This window comes from Ptychodera flava, chromosome 17, assembly GCF_041260155.1.
Source record: "Ptychodera flava strain L36383 chromosome 17, AS_Pfla_20210202, whole genome shotgun sequence".
Lineage (NCBI taxonomy): Eukaryota > Metazoa > Hemichordata > Enteropneusta > Ptychoderidae > Ptychodera > Ptychodera flava.
In genome coordinates this window covers 34,542,312-34,563,660 of record NC_091944.1, presented here as the reverse complement: position 1 = coordinate 34,563,660, position 21,349 = coordinate 34,542,312, and the positions used below count along the sequence as shown (strand labels likewise).

At 40.6% G+C, this 21,349-nt stretch overlaps 1 protein-coding gene across 1 annotated transcript in view; it reads left to right on the top strand.

The window, feature by feature from the left end:
* Positions 1-21,349, top strand: part of LOC139116144 (hydroxylysine kinase-like) — a 59,089-nt gene that overhangs the window by 21,531 nt on the left and 16,209 nt on the right. The window lies entirely within an intron of this gene.

Here is a 21,349-nt window from a genome sequence, read left to right as displayed (position 1 = left end):
TTCCAAGCCGCAGACATTCTACATTCTTGAAAAAGAGAGATGAGTTGGAGACAGAGAGGAGTTTCCGTGCTGCTAACTTCCATGCGAATAATTCGTCTAAACTGTACGTCAAGGTACCACGTGACTGTTCTGCAGTTATTAGAGACCTCTCTTATCGGACCGTGAACTTTTATGTTTAGCCACACTGGTAGCGATTAGCTGTGACATTTAGTTTTTGTTTGTTGTCGTCCCCTGGATTTATTTCATGAAACAATTAGTGCTAAACTTCGCAAATAATGTAGTTTTATCTTACGTCGAACAGTTGTAAATGAATACGGCCAGTAATTTCGACCCATGTCATGTCATTACAGTACGATGTCTTAGCGACGACCTGAGATTTGGTCATCGAAAATGGAAAAAAACAACTCTCTTTATTGTAAAAATAGAAAAATTGCAGTAATTCACGAAAATCTCATGACTTTGATCTGAGTGACTAAGGTTCAGGTGTAGCCAACGAACAATGCACTTTTAAAAAGGGGTCCTTTTTATGATAAGATATATTGTGCATGACAAGAAATGTGAACTGACTAATTTTAAGTCAAGAGGGTAATTAATTAGCTGTTCATAATTTGCTCTCCAACGGAAAAATTTTCGACTTACCCTCCCGCACTCAAACTTCATTTTTACCCATTCCCCACATATTTTGCCTCTTTCCCCTCCCCATTTAGAATTTTTGAAGCTCCCCTGCCTTGTGGTAAAACAAGTTGCCGATTTCCCCTGATCTGGAAAAAATTCCCCGTAAAATTTTATCATTCCCCTACAGAAATGAAGCTCCCCTACCTTGTGATGATAAAACCTGTCGATTTTCCCCTGCCCTTCAGACATCACGTGAAGCAATTTCGGAAAATGGTGCGACGAGCCAGTTGAGCAGTAGAGCACCTGTTCCCTTGTAAAACACGGAAGATCATCTGAAAAACCACAATGGATGAGTTTCAGTACTTCTAGGGAGTTGGTTGAAAAGGACTTGGCACTGTTACTCGTTAAAATCATTTGTCCGACTTATCATTGAGCCAACCTTCAGGTGCGGCCAACGGAAGCTATTCATCGAAAAAGCAGTTCCGGAAGCATTTTGTTTCTAGTTGAGGGCAGAGGAAATTTTAATTTTGCTTTGGCAGGGCACGTTTTGTGGAGGGACCGTGGGCAGAGGACATATTTTTAGCTGGCAGGGAGCAGATTTTAGTTTTTTTGTCGGGCAGGGTAGGAAACCAAATAGAAGGCCACTGCAGTATAATCATGACGTTGAAATGGTTATTAATGATAATTTTTACATCTATGAATATGTACATTCCACTGAGAAAGGCATAAAACAGACACACCACAAAACATTCCAAGCACAAAATGTTTGTCAACGGCTATGGGCAAGGCACAATGCTTCTAAAGCTGCGTACAACGTATCATCATCTTTGCAGTATTATGGTAGCATAAGTAGGAGAATGTACCTGGGATCATTCACGATATTCACAATAAAATACACTGGTATTTCTAAGTAAATCATCACAGGAAAACACCAGGCACGCATGAAACTATAGCCTCCGGTGTTTGAGCGTCTTTCACTTGAATATTCTCTTTAGGTAGTACGCGCATCGACACTGAAAGACCTAAACTTTTGCTCAAACTTTCCTCATTGAAACTTCCAAACATTCTCTTACCAAATCAATAATAAAAAGCAGGGGTCACCGGGCACATTGTGGCGCTAGAGAAAGAAATTACCGAAGATTTACCGATGTTTGGTATTCAAAATGGCCGCCATCCCTGTGTTAACTCTATGGGGGAAAATAAAAATTTCAATTTTCAAAACACTAAGACGGTGAAGAGCTTTATAATAACTCCAAAGGCTTTAAAATGAGTCCCCATAAGTGGTAGGTCAGAACTAATTGTAACATTTCAGAGTCCGAATATATAGCCCCAAAGGTGCATTCTACCATTTAACAAAAGTGATGCGTGGATTATTTGTGTTCGGAAGTTACAGCTAACTGTTCTGTATTTTGAAAACTATCCAGTACGTTGCCATAGTGGCAATCAAAATTCTTATCGGGTAGACACGTGCTATGTGATGTATCAATGCCTTTAATTCTAGTCAATGTCGGGTTTGTAGCTGAGGCTTTGAAGAAGAAGAATGCAAACACGAAACCTCTACTGTATAGTATGAAAGTCAGCACTGTATGAATTCAATAGAATTCACATGGATTGACACCGGTAAACGAGAAATATATTTAATTTCCAGAAAGACAGTTGATATGTCTATTAAACAGTATATGTTGGCGCTACCACATTGTCAAGTGTCTGGGTTCATTTGATAACGCGTAGTCTACACGTTGTACCGACAGTTAACCAAATATGTTTAGTATAGCAATTACCTCACATCGAATAAACTTGACCCTTATATTACCTCTCTCTCTCTCTCTCTCTCTCTCTCTCTCTCTCTCTCTCTCTCTCTCTCATGAACCCCCTCTCTAATGACTCTCTCTCTCTCTCTCTCTCCTCTCTCTCTCTCTCTCTCACCAGAATAAAACGAGATAAACAAATCCAATAAGTCACAAATTTATCATTTAATTTAATTTAATGTAATGCTTACCAATGACAAGACTTTTGTAAAGTCACGATATGTTGCCAGAAACAGACACATTGTGGCTAACTTTGATGACGAACGGACGTGTAGATTTCACTGAATGTGATAAATAAGGTTACTGTCATCTCCCAGATTTGAATAAAGGCAACATCGATGTTAGATGCCCTGATAAAAAAAGAACGTGGAACAAGGAACCGCACACAGTCGGCTAGCCTTGGAGGCAAGCAGATATCTGACATTCAGATTTGAACAAATCTTATTCTGAAAATGTCTCAACAGAACCTGTAAACGTCATGAAAGGTGCTGCCACAATTAGTGTAAATGATAAGTTTTACGAAGATAAATGGCACAGACGAATTTCAATATTCAGACAGTAAGAAAACACAGTTCTGCACAGTGCACAGCCCACACTTAGCAAATTAAAAGCTAAGGTGACCGCCCACCCCTTCATTAAATATCTTAGAGTGATCCCCACTTATACAATATAACCCCAGGCCGAGGAAACTTTAGTACTATTGAATCCCGACAGTTACAGTTCAGACGATCCGTCCCCAAGGTATTTGATTTAGCAACCGCTTATGAAATACTGCTGTCTATGCCGTGCATTCTATTCGAGCCAGTCCTGACAAGATTTGCGCGATCTGCGCAGAAAGAAGGGATTTTTGGACTTGCTCTGACGTCATCATTTACTGATAAAACTGCCTGAGTTCTGCCGAAATAGCTATGTGTTTCCTGGACTCTTGGAAAACATTACGAAAAGAGTACTTTTTACAAAAGACAGAGTAATTTAGTTTGTTGCCAATGATACAGACGTTAGCCAATTGGGTTGCAAGGCCCTGCTTATGGATTTCAATTCTGGTACGCAAATATAAGTTAATATCTGGCCCATAGCAATGCAGACTTACTTCATAACTTCGTTTGGGTAAACCTAGACTTTTTATACATGTTCGCTAAAGAAACAAACCAGGGTCAGTTTTGTCAGAACCGCCTGTCCATCAAAATGAAGTGACCTTTACAAAGGTGCCCTCAGCAACAGACATCTGAATAAACAATCTTAACCTGTTCACCCCAAATTCCCTGTAAACAGGTCCAAGATCACCATTGATAACAATGAGTTTGGGTAAAACCATGGTGGTGAAAGGGTTAATGCAGTGAAGTCTGTATTACACGCATTCTTTCCTTGATGCAATCATTTACGCGTCGTCGAGGTAATCAGTTTTGTTCAAGGACGAAAGATCAGGTGTATTTTGGTTAAATAAGTAACACTTTCGTGTCTCTTGTATGATATATACGAATAGTCTAGTCAATTACAATGTCTTTAGAACGCCTGACTAGCATCCATATCAGTAGTAAAGTAAACGTGGGCAACTGGGATGAAGTAAGAATTTTACACCCCATTTTATTCATTTATCTACATGAAGCGAAGGAAAATTAACCATCCATGTAACTAAAGTATGACCCTGACCTATATACGAACTCACGCACGCGCAGCAGTGCATTGTCCTGAACTAAGCGGGAAATTCCCTGCTGAGTCACACACAACATGTTTATACATGTACGGGAAATTCCGTGTGAGTCATCACCATCAAACTAGCCTATATAAAGGACCCCGTTGTCAGTCCGGCCGGCCGGTCGCGGAGTCTAGCTGATGTTGAACACGAAGTTCCTATCGGTGCGAACTTGTTCACCTGATAGATAAATTTTAGTAATTTCCTCTGAACTTAAAATGTGACGGAAGACCATTACTTCAATAATATGAGACGTTTCAGATGAATGGTACTGATATCTAAAGTGTTCACTCTTTTATCTCTACGTACAAATGTAGTTCCTAAGTCGTTCTCTATTCTATTCCCACCAACAAAACATTCAATACTCATTTCCCCTCCCCGATCTTTATCAATACTTATGATAATATCACAAGTTGTTCTGTTATCTGTTTTCATAGCATAATATCCAACCAAATCGTCAAATTCATCTCCAGTAGCTAACTTTACACATCTAATGAGAACTGTACCATGTTGAAGTATTTTCATATTATCAGTCATCTGTTGATTTACTGTCTGTAAAGTGAGAACAGCTGCCTCATCACCGACACTTTTAAGACCCAGTTTCTTTAAAGTTGTGTCCCAAAATAATCTAACTGGAACTCCGCTAGCTGTATACGAGCAATAATTCTCCCCCTCGTTTATCCACCTTCTTAGTGTATTATCTGCCTTCATTATTGTATTAAGAGGACTAATTTTAAGTGAATCGGTATACCAAGAAGTGCAATGTATGGATTCGTAGGAGTAAGCCAACTACGAAAATCTAACAACTTGTATTTGTTTACATTGCTATCAAAATAAATCACATTCGGAGTTCCTGGTGGTTCAGCAACACCTCCTGCAATTTCACTATCCAATATATCTAAGATGTTACGCGGCACATTATAAGGCATGAATTTCTGACTAGCTGAATCCCATGTCAGAGCAAAAGGAGTAGAATCATTCGAAGCCTTTGTGGCGTCAATTACAGTTTCATCAATGTCTTTAAGTTCGGAAAATTCTACAGCATGTTCGTGGGGTGGCGCCGCGGCATTGGCTAAAACGAAATATTTTTCGCGGTCTTTATAACGAAGGACGTAATCCTTATTATGATTAGCAGCCATCTTAGTATTATTGTTAACTTTAACATCACTCAGATCTTCAAGCTCAAGATTTTGCATACGAATTGTACCTAGACCGAAGCCACTTGGATCAGACATACTCCGTAGGGACCTATATACAGTGAAAATTAAAATAATACCTTGTAATATACACAACCATGGCTTCAGCTATAGGAATGACAGTTCTCGGTGCTGTATTAAATGCAACGGCATTCACAGGAGGAAATATTATCGGACAAAAGCTTTCTGGGAATGGTGACGCTCTTATTGAAGAGAGAGTCCGACATGATAAAGCATTAGAAAAATTTGAACATGATCGCAACGTCTGGTCAGAAAAAAGATTACTACAGGCTGACTGGGAAAGAGAAAATCAGGCAAAGGACGCGCATGCTGCGGCAGAATTAAGAGATACAGATGCAGAAATCCTGGAAGAAGCAGAAGCGGTGCAAAGCAACTCTACGTCAAGTCCAGTTCAATTCTCAGATTATTATCAACCCAGTCCTGAGCAAAAGAAATATGAGATGATCTATATTGCTGGAGGATTGGTCGTGGGATGGTTTATCTTCCGATAGGGTTACACCGGCCCCGCTTCGGGACTACAATAATTCAATACAAAAGCTAATTGGCCAGTTATTGAAATCGATCATGTTCCCATCCTGATCTGTTATCCAGATACGCATTGAATTCATGTAATCTCCCCCTTTTCTCAATGGCATAGAAATTGCTCCGTTTTTAAAATCGTAAGTAACCTTTTCACTTATTTCTCTCGTATCCCGGATGGAAGTATTTGTAAACAGTTCGATACTTTCCCCTGTATGTATCCTCCGGAGGCACCCGAACCAAATGAAACATAATTTCCAGTAACATCGACTACATCTGAATGAACTATATATTTAGTGACTGTTAAGAAATCCACTTTCTTCGGACTCATAGTACTTTTTATAACTGGGTGTTCTCAGGTTTATCTGAAAAGCCGACGACGTTGGCGAAGCTACCTGTGGCATTGAAATAGACTTTAATATCTTTAGCCAAAGTTAGATAAACATGGTTTGTCGGCAGATGTTTTTCAAAATTAATTTTTTGCTTCAACCCGATTGCTTTGTTTAACGTATCGATATTGTAGTTACCTGGACGTATTGATTTAGTCTTCTTCGGTTGGTCACCTTCTTGATATTTTTATTACATTATTCGTCGATGTTATGTTATGCCATGAATTATATAGTCCGCACTCTAGCAGTCTTATCTTCGTAAACTGTGTCGTGTCAATGCAAGGGTAAAAATTAACAGTGACTGGTTCACCTGTTTGGCTTTCAATCCAAATGATCATTGTTGTACGTTGTATATATTACTAAGTATAAGTGTTCGATGAATATTATTATTATTCCGAAGGTGTCCATTACACAGTATAAGGTTCTGCAGGAATAATATTTTTCTGTTCAAGGAGATCTTTGGTCGCAACCGCGGCAGCAGTCGCACCGCCTAATTTTGCCAAGCGAGTTAAATTTGGTCGACTTGGATCGCCAACCTCTATTTTCAGAAATTTGCTGGAGATCATAAGATATCCCATCGCAAGTCCTGCGATTACAATACCATCGTACATTGTGTTTACAACTGTTTTAATATCCATGATTGCTGACTAGTATATAAAATAAAAAATAAAAATAAAAAATATGGGGAGTTAATCCATCTCATACAATGTAGAGGAGCTGGAAACCTCTCCCTCCCCCTCCCCCTCCCCTGTCGGAACTGTTCCGGAGGGAGCTGCTACGTGCTCTGTTTTTTTCGCTTTCTGGGAGGATCTTTCCGATCTGGACTCGATCGATTAACGGGACAGGGGGTATGCCGAGCACGCCCCCAATATAGTCCTAATGCAGTCAATGAAACTCCCACAATTCCTAAAACAAGATAACATTTATTATACCAGCGTGAATTATTATCACACTGTTCTTTCATTGTAGGCGGTAGGTCTGCTACCGCATCGCTCCCCTCCCCTCCCTCCCCCTCCATTGCTTTTAGTTTCTTCTCCCTGTTTTGCCTGTTCCATTCCGCTAATTTCTTGCCCGCAGCAACTCTCCCTGGATGCTTCGGCGGTAACGTCACTTTCTCTATGTTGCGCTGTGGCGTAGGGAAGATCGTCCCTGACGGAGTCGTTTGCGGTCCGGGCTCCGTCGGCGGGGCTTCTGACGGAGTCGTTTGCTGAGTCGGCGAAGTTGAATCCATTTATTTCAGGTACTATATTAAACCCGATTTTTTTAAAATTTAAATGTTTACCCGTAATTAAACCGGTGGAAATTAGAGCAATCAGGGGCCCCCACGTGTAAGCTATCCGTCCTGATAATCGTTTTATTTCACTGTTTAGAATAAAATCCTTTTTAAGATCAGTGGCATAGTTATCTCGATCATCGATTGGAACTACCTGACTTATTGCACGGGCTCCTAGATCTATGAAACTTTGAGTGATGGTATCACTTATAAGAGAACTGTATTTCGCTTCATAGACTTTAAAGGCTCGTGTTATGAATTCATCTTTCCACGTTTCCACTTCTCTAACTGTAAACTCCTTACCAAAAAATAACTTACTTTGACCACTTGCGATGACACAGAGTATTTTTTCACGTTTTGTCTCTATTATGGATCGAGCGTCCGAAGGCACCGAAGGCGCCGAAGCCCCTTCGGAACCGTAGTAGGGCGCTGCCATATTTGCCGCTGCTGATGACTTTATTAAATTCTCCATTGTTTGCAGTATGTTATCTATTCTTACTAAAAAAAAAAAATTCGTTTAAACCTGAATCCGAAATAAAGTATTAACATAGTCTGGAATGTTAGTACCCCTAACGTTCCGACAGGGATTCCGGGAAAATTCTCCTCCATTTAAATCTATATGTATATAGAAACACGAATAATGAGTACAGACTTATTCCCAGTTGCTTTTCAATTGAATAAGACGAGCATACCAACAGTACAGCATGCTGATATTCCTTCCAAACCGGACGGGGAATAAAACCTATTCTCATGGACTTAGAAATATATGTAACGCCGACAGAAAAATTTACTTTTCATCCTCGGATGTGTTCAAAGATAACGTAATCACTCATCGATCAGCTAAAGAAAGTAATGTCTGGCTGGGCAGCCCAAAGATGAAATACTGGGACCAGCAACTGAATTTCGCTGTATGGTGTAGCACTACTGGTTGTGGTATATCATTCGCCCATCTCTTCGATAAGAAATTTCCACCCGCAAATACGATCATTCTGCCGTTTCCATGTATACTTTACAATACGTCGGATCCTTCACGAAATGGGCGTTGCACTTCCAGACGATACCCCCACCTTCAAAGCGGGCGACAATCCGTACAATCTCGTCCAATATGAACTTCTCTGTACAGAATTTGGAAATATAAGTCCAACGAAGTCCGACTTTCGATATCGAAAAGGTCAAAATAAAGGTCTTGGTTATGGATATGAATATTACACTAATCGTGGCCTGTTCGACAGCCAAAAGCGATATACAACGGTCGGGACTTTTTCCTCTCCGCCGACGGAGGTGTTTTCTATACACATACAATTTTTGGAAAGAAAAAACACGTACTGTCCGACAAAGACCGACCGCACTACTATTTCTTCCGAAATGATGGATCGGAGGGACAATATAATAGTTTCATTCCTCTGACAGGAGACTCGGGACTAACAAAGGCCGGTCTCGCTCGCCTCAATGAAAGCCTTGAAGCCTACGTATATTGCATACTCGGCGCACAAGCAAATATTCGCAGTACCATAGTAGGTGATACTGGCAGTGCAGAGCAAGTCCGAAAAGAATTCGGCGTTCTCCTCGAAGATGAAATTCGTAATACCGACAAAGTAATCAGTTATAGGCGATACCAAGACACAATAATGAATACTGGTGTCAAACTTGATATGGCAGTTTCGCCCAATTTACTTCTCTTACCGTCTGAGATGGTCATTCTTTCGGGCCCGGCATCTCGGTTATAATAATGAATTGCAATACGCTACAGAATCTATGTCCTTCGGGGTGAATGGTGATATAAACGGAAGTTCGAGAAAGTGCTGTACACGAGATGGAAGGAGGGGAGGAGGGGAGGGATCCTGTGAAGTGGCAGGACGAGCCCGGAGAGTCACCACCACCTCACAATGACACGACTCGGGGGCCTCCCCTCCCCTCCCCGGAACGGCAGCATCTGCAGACCCTATTCACGAATATGGTAAAATTGGTTTGTTATCTTTAGCAATATTCATTACTATTGTAGGTACTGGAATAAAGTCACTAACTATATAGTTCATTCAGATGCTGTCGATGTGACTGGGTTTCATCTAACTCGAACCAGTAACTTAAAAGAACTAGAAGAGATTCATTAATTTACAGTATATAGATCCAGAGGAAATGTCAATATACGTAACCCCACCATTCAACATGATTATAACTGGACCGACATATTCTGGCAAAACAGAATTTATGTTGGACCTCCTCACCGGTCCGTACTTAAGGAAATTCGAATATGTGATATTCATTTGCCCAACATTCATGAATAATAAAGCGTATAATAGAAGATTCATTTTCACCGATGATAATGTGTTTATATTTCCAGTCGGACTCGATGCAGTGGATGATACATTAACCTACGTGCATAAAGAATGGGCTGGAACGAACACTTTAATAATCCTCGATGACTGCGCCTCGTCCAAAGATATGAAGAAGCGCAGTAACGTTTTAGTCCAACTTGGTTTCAGCGCAAGACATGACGGATTATCTGTCTGGGTTCTGACTCAACAATATACTAGTATTAGTAAACCATTTAGGGAAAACATACAGATGTTAGTACTATTTTACACACCGAACAGATAGACAACAAAACTATTATAAAAGAATATGGAATGGAGGTGTCAGAACGGAAGCCGTGGGCCTAATCAAGCAATTGAAAAGTAGGCCATTCAGTAAACTAGTATTTCGTTTACGGAATCCGTACGACATAAATTATTCGTATAATATAGCAATTATGGAAGCTGAAGGTACTCTTAGAGAATTATATTACAACCCGAAAACTGGTTTTGGAGGTGTACAAAAATTGTATGACGCAGCACGGGCCAGCGGACTCCACGTCACTAAGAAAGAGGTGAAGGACTGGTTAAAAACTCAGCTAACTTATAATCTACATAAACCGGTACCTCGTTCTCATGCTACGGGCGGCCGACGCGTTTTTGTAACATCGATAGACTCTCAATGGCAAGCGGATCTCGTGGAATTCCCTCCCCGTTCGCAAAAGAGAACCGTAACATTCGATACATGCTAACAGTAATCGATGTACTCAGTAAATATGCATGGGCCAGGCCGATACAGTCAAAAACGGCAGATGATACGTTGCAGGCACTACAAGACGTGATTAAGAAATCCGGGAGAAGACCCGACAAACTTCAGACAGATGAGGGGCGGGAATTTACTAATCGAAAAATGCAGGGGTGGTTGGAGGAGGTGGGAATTCACTGGTTTCACACCTACAGTGACAAAAAGCTAGCGTCGTTGAACGTTTTAATCGGACTCTTAAGACGATGATGTGGAAATACTTCACATATCAGACAGACACGTGAATGGCTTTCTATTCTACCAGAACTTCTTGAGAATTACAATAACACCGTTCACGGAAGTATCAAATGAAACCCAGGGACGTAACAGAGGAGAACGATTGGCAGGCATTTTATACACTATTCGGTCCTGAGTTGGCAGCCGGGGGAGTCAACCCTGAATTCAAGCCGGGAGAACGGGTTCGAATTACAAAATACAAGACCACTTTTAAGAAAGGGTATTTACCAAATTGGACAGAGGAGATTTTCGTAGTTTCAAAAGTTGTGTACGCAGCTGGACTAGGAACGCCACCAGTTTACAAAATAAAAGATCTGAATGGAGAGGAAATACTTGGCACTTTCTACTCCGATGAACTTCAGAGCGCACCTTCAGAACGCGACGAGCTGTACAGAGTAGAACGAATTTTGAAGACGAAAAAAATTAGAGGAAAGAAATATTATCTGATAAAATGGAAAGGTTATCCAGAAAGTTTCAATAGTTGGGAGCCAGAGGAAAATGTTATTAGAACTTCGTAAGTTCCTGTCCATGGTACTTGTCAAGTACTACGTAAGTTCCTGTCCATGGTACTTGTCAAGTACTACGTAAGTACTAACGTAAGTATTTACGAAAGTTATTCAATAAGTACCATGGAAAAGTCTTAATTTCTTGAAAGCCGAAAGTGTCAGTTTACCACCCCACTTCCACCCCCCACCTGGCCAAGTATTTATCATGTACTGTCGTAAGTAATGTTCACTTACTGCATCTTTTTCGGCCGTATGTGGATGAGGTGGTACCCCCTCAGTTCCTGAACATATTAAGTTTGCAAGATCTTCAAAACGACTTCTCATGTTGCCATAGTCCGTTCTTTCGAGTCCCCCTTTTTCAGCTTTATCTATAAGTTCTGGTTGAAGTATAATGTTACACAACTGACATGAGCCATAGACAAGTAACTTCAAAGTCCCTTTCGGAACCGTAGGGTTTCATAATGTCAAGTGCTCGTAGGTCAAACGAAGCATTATAAGCACACACAGATTCACAAGCGTTAAGAAGTTTGTGTAGGTTCTTTAGTGAGACTCGAGGTTGTTCTAGTTGTTCTTGACCAGGTGGGAAGTACGCTTTTTCAAGTTCCTCCTCCTTGAAACCGTCTATTAAAAATCCCTGGCTGCCGCCGCTCCATGCAATTCCAAAGTCAAAAGCTCGTGGATATTCTACTGGTCCGACTGTCTCGGTATCAATTGTTGGATTAAGTATATTCTTGAGAACGAGGGGGGTAAGAGCGTTCCGAATTACCAAACATGGAAGTCTGTAGTCGTGGCAAATTTCTAAGAAAGTCTGTTTGAACTTATTGTGAATCTCTTCTAGTTCTTCTAAGGCGGCTATTTCGTACGACCTGGCTCGAGTCAACACATTCCGCCTGCAATAATCCCAAGGCATATCTTTGAATATGATAATGAAACTGGGTAAATGGTCAAAATGCTCTAGAAACAATCTTTTTTTCTTCCGTTGCCACGGAAACGCCCCGGATTCGAGAAAAAGTCAGATGTTGAATTATGGAAGAGTCACAAATAATGTATTGTTCTGAAGGGAGGGAAACCTCCCTCCTCCTCCCAGCCTGACATTGTAAACTAAGCGTATGTTCTATAAACTGGTTCTGAAATCGGCAATCGAAACGTGGCGCCCATTATAAAAGTCGGCAATGCTTGCTGGAAAAACTAGTGTCAAATTCTGGTACGTGATACGGATCCAAATTTACTGCATCGTAACTCTTACCACTTCCAGTTGGTCCATTTATGAATATGTATGACATTTTAGTATACTATATCATAGAAAAAAATTTTTTAAATTATTTTTATTAAGATATATACGATAAGACAATGACAATCCTTTCTATTTCAACTGCAATAAAAATACTTGAAACCGGAGAAGAGAATATTCAAATCAGTGACGAAGGGAAACTCATATTTGGTGAATCATTGGTAGATCCTATTATATATGTAGACAGTGAGCTAGAAGTGGTTTTCAACATCGGACCTAAATATGGATCCAACGATCCTGCTACATGCGATGGGGTGTGTGTCCGTTGGCAACCGAGTCTTCAAAAGTTTACTGATTTAATAATATTCCGTACCCTAGGTGAAAGTTTCGATGCAAGCACTGCTAAAAGTTATGCTGCAAGCCTGGCCGCTCACTCCAAGAATACTACCGGATTTTACAATCCATCTAAAGTGTATCAGAAGCGAGGGAGCGGGGCGCAGCCAGTGGCGTATTTTAAATTTCAGTTTAAAAGCGCTACATGTATTGATATGGTTCAAGAAATTGACTGCGGTTTTAAAACAGTGAGTCCATTGCCAGTCCGAGAAAATCCTGCTATTGTACCTCGTAATATCCGAAAAGGTAGTAAGATAGAATTCTTAGCATTTAAACCGCGCTTAAGTAAGCGTGCTCTTTCTTTCACTGTTGAGAGATTAATATTTTGTGCTGCGCCTAATAAACCAGAAATTCAAGATGCGGAAGAACTAGTCGACTTAGAAAGATTAGGCGAGATATATAAACAAATAAATGCTGCCAAAAATATTATAGTGGATTTTGATGACCTATCATAGAATAATTATTTTTTCATTTTAAAAATTTTTAGGATAGTATATATCATAAAGATTATTATGGCCCGTCGATTACATACAGCATTCAAGGGAGCAGTTTTACGAAAAGAATTTCCTGAAGTCAAGCGAGTCAAGGATATCGGGAGCTGGTGGATATTGAAGGTATGGTTAAAGAACGAAAGATGTACTCTGTTTATACCGAAATGGAAGTCAAATTATCGGATCCGAAAACTGGTAATACACAACTGCGTTCATTGTATGTTAAATTAAATGATACATACACAAAAGATGTAAGAGGATCGGGATCGGATGTGGGGCAACAATTAATAGATCGCTACGATCGTATGCTTGATACAATTGAAAATGTTGAGGGTTCTGGTCTCGTTCTCGAGGAGATACTTAATTTTGAAGTAATTCTAGTAGAAGTTTTACTCGGGGCTGGCCCGGGGGCTGGCGCAGTCCAACTTCCCAGATGGTTAAAAATAAGCATTGTGTTAGCGATCTGGTGCTACCTTCGGCAGCGAGAACTGTTTTCAATACGCCATCGTAGCAAGTTTAAAGTTGGCCGACCCCGAGTTTCGTGAAAAGAAATGTGGTCAGGTAAGGAGAAAATGGAATACGTACGCCCCATTTATGGCTGACTACTGTTGGGAAGGTATTCCCTTTCCTACGCCCGCCGATCTGACTGTATTCAGGCGCTTCGAGCAGCAAAATCCAGGCATCAAACTTCAAGTATTTCAGATCTACGAAAATGATCCCGCTCCCCCGTCCGACATAACTGTGTTATATAGTGCCCATTCCGAAGGCGGAGTCGATAGGAATCAAATAGCAAATATCTTACTGATAGTTGGCGAAGACGGCGGCCGTTCTCACTTCGTACCAATTACTGCGGAAAATCGCCTTCGTAATTCTCGTACTAATCGAAAGAATGAGCGCAGACGAAGTGTATTTGTATGGTTTGTAAAAGAGGTTTTAAGTCAACAGAAGAATTAGAAAAACATCAGGTATACTGTGGAACAGACACTGCCCAGCCAGATTTTCCTAAGGAAGTGTGTCAATTTGAAGGACATCGGAAGAAGGTTCCTTCTCCCTACGTCGTCTATGCAGATACTGAGGCAATTATTGAGAAGGGGACCGGCCGGCACATTCCAATTTGTCTTTCGTATGTTATGGTGGAACGGGGGTGGGGGGACCTTCGGAACGAGGCCCGGGCCGACCCACTGTTTATGGTAAAAGAACATTCACAGGTCTCTCCTGTGTTACAGACTTTCTAAAGGATATGAAAGAACGGGCCGAGTATTATTCTAAATCGTATTATTGGAAAATAATACCGATGAGGGATCCTTCTATTACCGGCGCGACGGATGTGATCCAGTCTGTATTGCATGTGGAGAGCCGGCAGGATACCGAGTAGTGAAGGAGGAGGCGACCTTCTATTGCGAAGGATGTCCGGCCGTCGAGAACCATTCCTATCTACTTTCACAACCTCAAGGGATACGATGGTTCTTTTATTTTGAAAGAATTACATGAAATCGTTACCGAAGGAGATGATGGGGGTTCCGGACCAGAGCCTAAAATCATAGCTAAGACGAGCAATGGAGGAATTATGGGTTCTCGAAAACATTTATTTTTCACGCCTCAATTGTTGTTGCCGGAGGGAAGAGGGAGATAAGAAGACGTTTCTTTTCTATAAAGTTTATGGACAGTGCTCAGTTGATGATGGGGTCATTGGCGAAGTTGGCAAAAACTGTGCCGGAGGATGGGTGGACGGCGGCCCCACTTTCGTACCCGGACATTCAAAGGGCGAAAGGTTTCTTCCCCTACGAATATTTAGACTCGGTTGACAGACTGGGAGAGGGTGAGCTCCCGGAGAGGGAGGAATTTTATAGCGAATTGACGGAAGAGGGGATTTCAGAGTCTGATTACGAACATGCATTAAGAGTATGGGACGAAGTTGGATGTAAGACGATTCGTGATTATATGGAATTCTATTGTGAGACGGATGTTCTCCTTCTTGCTAATATATTCGAAAATTTCCGTGACACATGTTTAGAAGCATATAAGTTAGATCCGGCCCATTACATGTCAGCGCCTGGCTTGACATGGGATGCTATGTTACTTTACACGGGTAATAAGTTTAAACTCATTCAAGATGCTGAGCAGATGACTTTCGTACAACGGGGAATACGAGGAGGTATCAGCCAGTGTAATATTCATTATTTACAGACAAATCATCCTGCTTACGCTGGCCCCGCCGGCGGGAATTACGATCCAGAGAAGCCGGTGACCGAAATAAAATATCTCGATGCAAACAATCTCTACGGCTGGGCAATGAGTCAGGCAATGCCAGTGGGAGGACTTCATTGGATGACGATGGAAGAGTGGGAGGAATGGGCCGCCGGCGGAGCGGGTCCGGAGCGGCGGAGCGTGGGGACCTGGTTCCACCTTTCCACCAAGTTTTCTAGAAGTAGACTTAGAATATCCCCCCGAATTACATGAAGAACACAGCGATTTGCCATTAGCGCCGCATCACTATGAATTTCCGAGGCAGGGCGGTCGACTGATTACAAGTGTGATGGATAGAGAGAGATACGTCTTACACTACAAGTTGCTGAATTCTGACTTCGATTGATGGGAATGAGATTGAAAAAGATTTATCGGGTGCTTGCTTTCGATGAAGCTCCATGTCTCGCGAAATATATCGACTTTAACACTAAAATGAGGGCAAACGGGAAGACAGATTTTGAAAAGAATTTCTATAAGCTGATGAATAATGCAATGTTCGGTAAGACAATAGAAGATGTTCGAAAGTACAGAGACTTTAAATTTGTTTCGGACTGGAACGGTACGGATAGTGGCGTAAAAGATTCAGAAGTATAATCCAAAGATGAAACATATAACTTTCATAACTTCCGAAGAGGATGGCGATTCCTGCGACAGTGCCCTACTGGAACTGAAAACGGATGAGCATAGATATGTAAAACCAGTTTCATCGGCGCCGCAGTACTGGAACTTTCTAAGCTGCTTATGTATGAGACGCATTACAATTACTTCGGGCCCAGTTCCCTGGAATACGATTAGCCTACATGGATACTGACAGTTTTGTTTACAGTGTGCCAATACCCTCCCGGACCCGGACGTAACTTTCAATGATATAGTCCGAGAAGATGTGGAAAAGAATGGTGAGAAGTCTATATATGATACTAGTGGGATGAGCGGCCCCGCCCCCAACTTTCCGAAGATTAATAAAAAAGTGATAGGTAAATTTAAAGATGAGTTGAATGGTGAACCTATTCTTGATTTTGTCGGCATACGCTCGAAAGTGTATGCTTTTCGAACTCCAACTTCGGAGACGAAAAAAAATAAAGGGGTGAAAGATGTTTGTGTTAGAAAACATTTGAACTTTGAAGATTATAAAGATCTGTTTGAAACTGGGAAGAAGCCGGAGCCGGCACAATTTGTACAGTTTGTACGGAAAAAGGCTGGAGAAATCCGTAGTGAAAAGCGCAGTAAAATCATGATGGCGCCAAATGATATCAAACGTGTGCAGCTATACAATCCAGACACGGGCGAATGGCTGGCAGAAACATGGCCGATAGGACGGACGACGGGTCATGGTTAATATTGTAAAGACATTAATCTACTATTTTCAATAGAGACTAGGGCATCACTGATAACATAAATGTGGGCAAATATATTATCATTGTGAGCGTCATCGCCACCCCACGAGGCATCTTTCTTCAGGATCTCAAGTTGAATTCCGTCCTTTGTGTTCATTACTTTTAAACCATTTCCATGAAACTCAATATCTTTAAAGCTACGCAGATCGATAAACAGACAGAATTTATTCTTCAAATAATCGGCCTCATCTATATCAATTTCACACCAATCTTTATCTTCAGCAAAATACCGTCGCACCTCTCGCCAAAATTGTCTTGGTATCATCTTCTGAGCGTACACTTTATTTGCAATGCCTTCGATTGATACAGACACAGATTCAATGGAGGGGTTAAAGAAAAGTTCACTGTTCAGTTCTGTCTGATTCTGATTTTTAGTGAAGAGTATAGCGATACCTCTAATGCTACGTCGTGGTACATTTATATTTTCATTGATAACCGTGTCCGATTCTTTGAATGGGATTGTTCTAAAATAATGTATATGCTCGTAAAGGTAACTTTTTCCACCGTTGTAATAACCAGCAGTTGACCTCGCGAGATCGAGGTCAGAAATTGTCTCGTATTCCATTTGAATGTTTTTTAATTTATAATTGGTTGTAACAACCTGATTACTGACAAGTAATTGGGGGGCGGGTGCCAACGTAATTTCCCATTCAATATGACTCCCTAACGCTTTTGGATATGCAACTCCATGACCTGTTATGAGGGGATGAGTGAGACGAATAGCATATTTTGTTTTATATGTGTCGAAAAGTAACTTATCGCCCACGACGTTTTGATCTCCATCGGTCGAACCGCTTCTTAATTTTCTTAGATTTTCGTTCTGAATTCCGTACAGTGTCATGTTAGTTCTCTCCTTTTTATGTTTGAAGAGATCGCGATAACATTCAATAAGGTTATATTTATTCAAATCGAAAAGTGTCTGACCCTCAAATGTGAGTTTCATACGCTCCACCAAATTTGCAAATTTTGTCTACACATTTTTTGCAACATTTTGTACTACTCGGTTATATTCATCTCCCGTTACTTCGAGATCAAAAACCAGGTCGAAAGTATCTGGAACTAAGAGTACTCCGCTTTCTAACTTTGGACATCGTATGATAAGTGTCTGGCCTGGATCTGCCTCACTTGGATTATGAGCAATCACGTGATGAGTTCTTTCTGACTTCGTTCCATTCGGTATTCGGTTGGTGAAAGTCGGTGATAATGTTCTATCGTACCCCATTTTTTCGTGTAATGTATATAGTAGAAAAAAAAAAGAAATAAATCACATCTTTACGTAAATATTTCCGTCTGCCTGAAAGATAAATCGATTGCCTGTGTCGCGAATCAATCGAAGGACCCAATATTCTTGGAGATGATGAGCCTCTTGGTCATCCTCAGTATCCTGGAATACAGCTATGAATTCTAGTCGCTTAAAGAAGTTAGTCTTCTGACATTCCTTCACGAAAGCTAAAATGTTATGATATAGATTATCATCTTTGAGTCGGACACCTGGATTTGCTCGAAGGATATGTCGATTTACCCGCCGGAGTTTGCACCATTCCAATTCGACAGAGAAACCAACAGGTCTTTATTTTTGGAAAGAAACTTTGCAATATTCTTTTCACCAAACATGTTGATGCCGTAGGGGTGTCATATATTAATACATAATTTTATTTATAATGACTAATGTTAAACCAGTTAAAAATATCCATAGCTGTTCTCCGACAAATCCGACAACCGATCCTGCTGTTTTTAATAGAAAACTGACGAGGGAGCCGATTAAACCTGGTATTGCAGCAGCACTTTTTGCGGCCAATGTTTTTAACCATTCGCCAAATTGCTTTACAATTTCTTTCGCTTTTGTATATACTTTGGGCGGACCTGAACCTCCTGCGTTTGCTCCTCCTCCCCCTGCTCCCCCTGCTCCCCTCCTCCTCTAGTCACAGCCAGGGCAATTGTTGATATTGTCATTCCAAGGGCAGTCAGTATTGCAGCTATTGTAATACCATTCCGTTTAAATAACTCTGTCAGCTTTAGCCTGAGTGATAATTCTGGATCGGAAATTACATCACGAAGAGACCTAGTCGTAGCCAGACTTTCACGTGCCTCACTGATCTTATCATGTTCATATTCAATTCGATTGTCAACTTTAGCTTCTCTTGTTATGAGTTCAGCTAGTAGTTTTTCAGCTTTTACTTTTGCTTGGGTGTGTTCTACAGGAATTTCCTCTAACTGTTTTTCAACTTCTCTTTTCTCTAGCCTTATTTTAACTTTTTCATTGTTAAGCTCGCCAAGACGCATATTCGCAATCCTTAATTCATCATTAATAGCTCTATATTCTGGGTTTAGATTGTTCCATTGTTCGATTTTATTTTCAAAAGCTTGTATTTTATCTGCATTACCAGAAGCATCTTGTCGTAATAATGTCAGTTCATCTTTGTATACACCCATGTCTTCTGGCGTCATCTTCTCAACCGGTATTTTATCGTTATCACATCTTCAGAATGCAATGTACGACTCACATTTTCGGGCTCACTATATTTATATACTTTTTTACAAATTCAGAACCTCCTTCTACTTTTTTTACTGTCTTGAGCGATCTAAATCCACGTCCTGTATATTTTGATAGCCTGAGTTCTTTATAATACAGCTTTCCATTCCTAATCTCTGCATTCAAAATTAATTCGTTTCGTGCTGCTTCATCAGTAATATTATTCTCGTTTAAGAATTTTTCAGCCATTTGTATTTCAATTGTTACTCTCTGTCTAGTCGTAGGATCTACCTGCGGGCTCCGCGCGCTTGAGCTATCCTGGTAAGGATCGGCTTCTGCAAGGGCATTATCATCTTCTATAAAGAATGTTTCAGCAGTAGCGTCATCATCGTCATTTACATTTGCATCATCGAAATCCTGGAGTGGTATATCTTCTCCTCCTTCTGCCATATTGTATTTCTATATTACTACAATTATTTTTTATCATCCCTTACATATACAGTAAAATGCACATCTCAGTTGTTGAAAGCGTTGAACAATTGGCTGATTACATAGAAAGAACAAGTGCTGCATATCGACGAAGTTACAAATTAATGGGTCGAATTGATATGGCTCTCAATATTACTAAGGGAATTCTTGTAAGCTCTGCTGTCATAGCAGCAATTCCAACAGTTCCGGTACTGTTAGCCTTAACTCCTATACCAGGTGTTGTTATTGATGTGATACAAGGGAAACTGGTGTAGCAAAGAGACGAGAGAAATATAAACATTATTATGTTCAATATAAACAGCTGCTTACACAAATACAAGAAAAAGGCGCAACAACAGAGGCTCCGGGGTCAGAACTTATTCAGGACATATTTCATCAGGCGCTAGAAATTCAAAAACAAGAAGGATTTAGTCCACCTCTGGAAAGATACCTAAGACATTATGGATTAAATGGATATGAAATTTAGTTAACTTCATGTTCAACATCAGCTAGACTCCGCGGCCGGACTGACAACGGGGTCCTTTATATAGGCTAGTTTGATGGTGATGACTCACACGGAATTTCCCGTACATGTATAAACATGTTGTGTGTGACTCAGCAGGGAATTTCCCCGCTTAGTTCAGGACAATGCACTGCTGCGCGTGCGTGAGTTCGTATATAGGTCAGGGTCATACTTTAGTTACATGGATGGTTAATTTTTCCTTCGCTTCATGTAGATAAATGAATAAAATGGGGTGTAAAATTCTTACTTCATCCCAGTTGCCCACGTTTACTTTACTACTCATATCACATGCTGATGTTTTGAAGTAGTGAATATTGGAGTAAGTAAATCTACTGCAGATAATAAATGGATGAGACACCGTATAATTCTTGCTTCCAACATATCACTGTGTCTTACCGAGAGTTCAAGTTTTACTAATCACAGTTTGGTCTGCATTCTATCCTTTTTTGCAGAACGTTCAATCGCCCGGGTAAATTGAGTTAGTCACAAACAGGTCCTTACATATTCGTTGCAACTGGCTGCCACACGAATTCAGTACATCCATATATCGCTACGATATGCTAGTTTCTAAGGCGCGCCGGCTATGTTCGTGTTTCTAAGTATTAAGGCAACTTGCATAATACAGTCAAATACAGCTATAATCTGTACGTCTTTTAAAAATAGACCAACGTGGTTTTTTTAGCCGCAATATTCCGTTATTTATGATAGCATACTTACGCTGATGAAATCGACAAAGATAACGATGCTTGGTCATCACAGCACACGTGTATATTTTAATT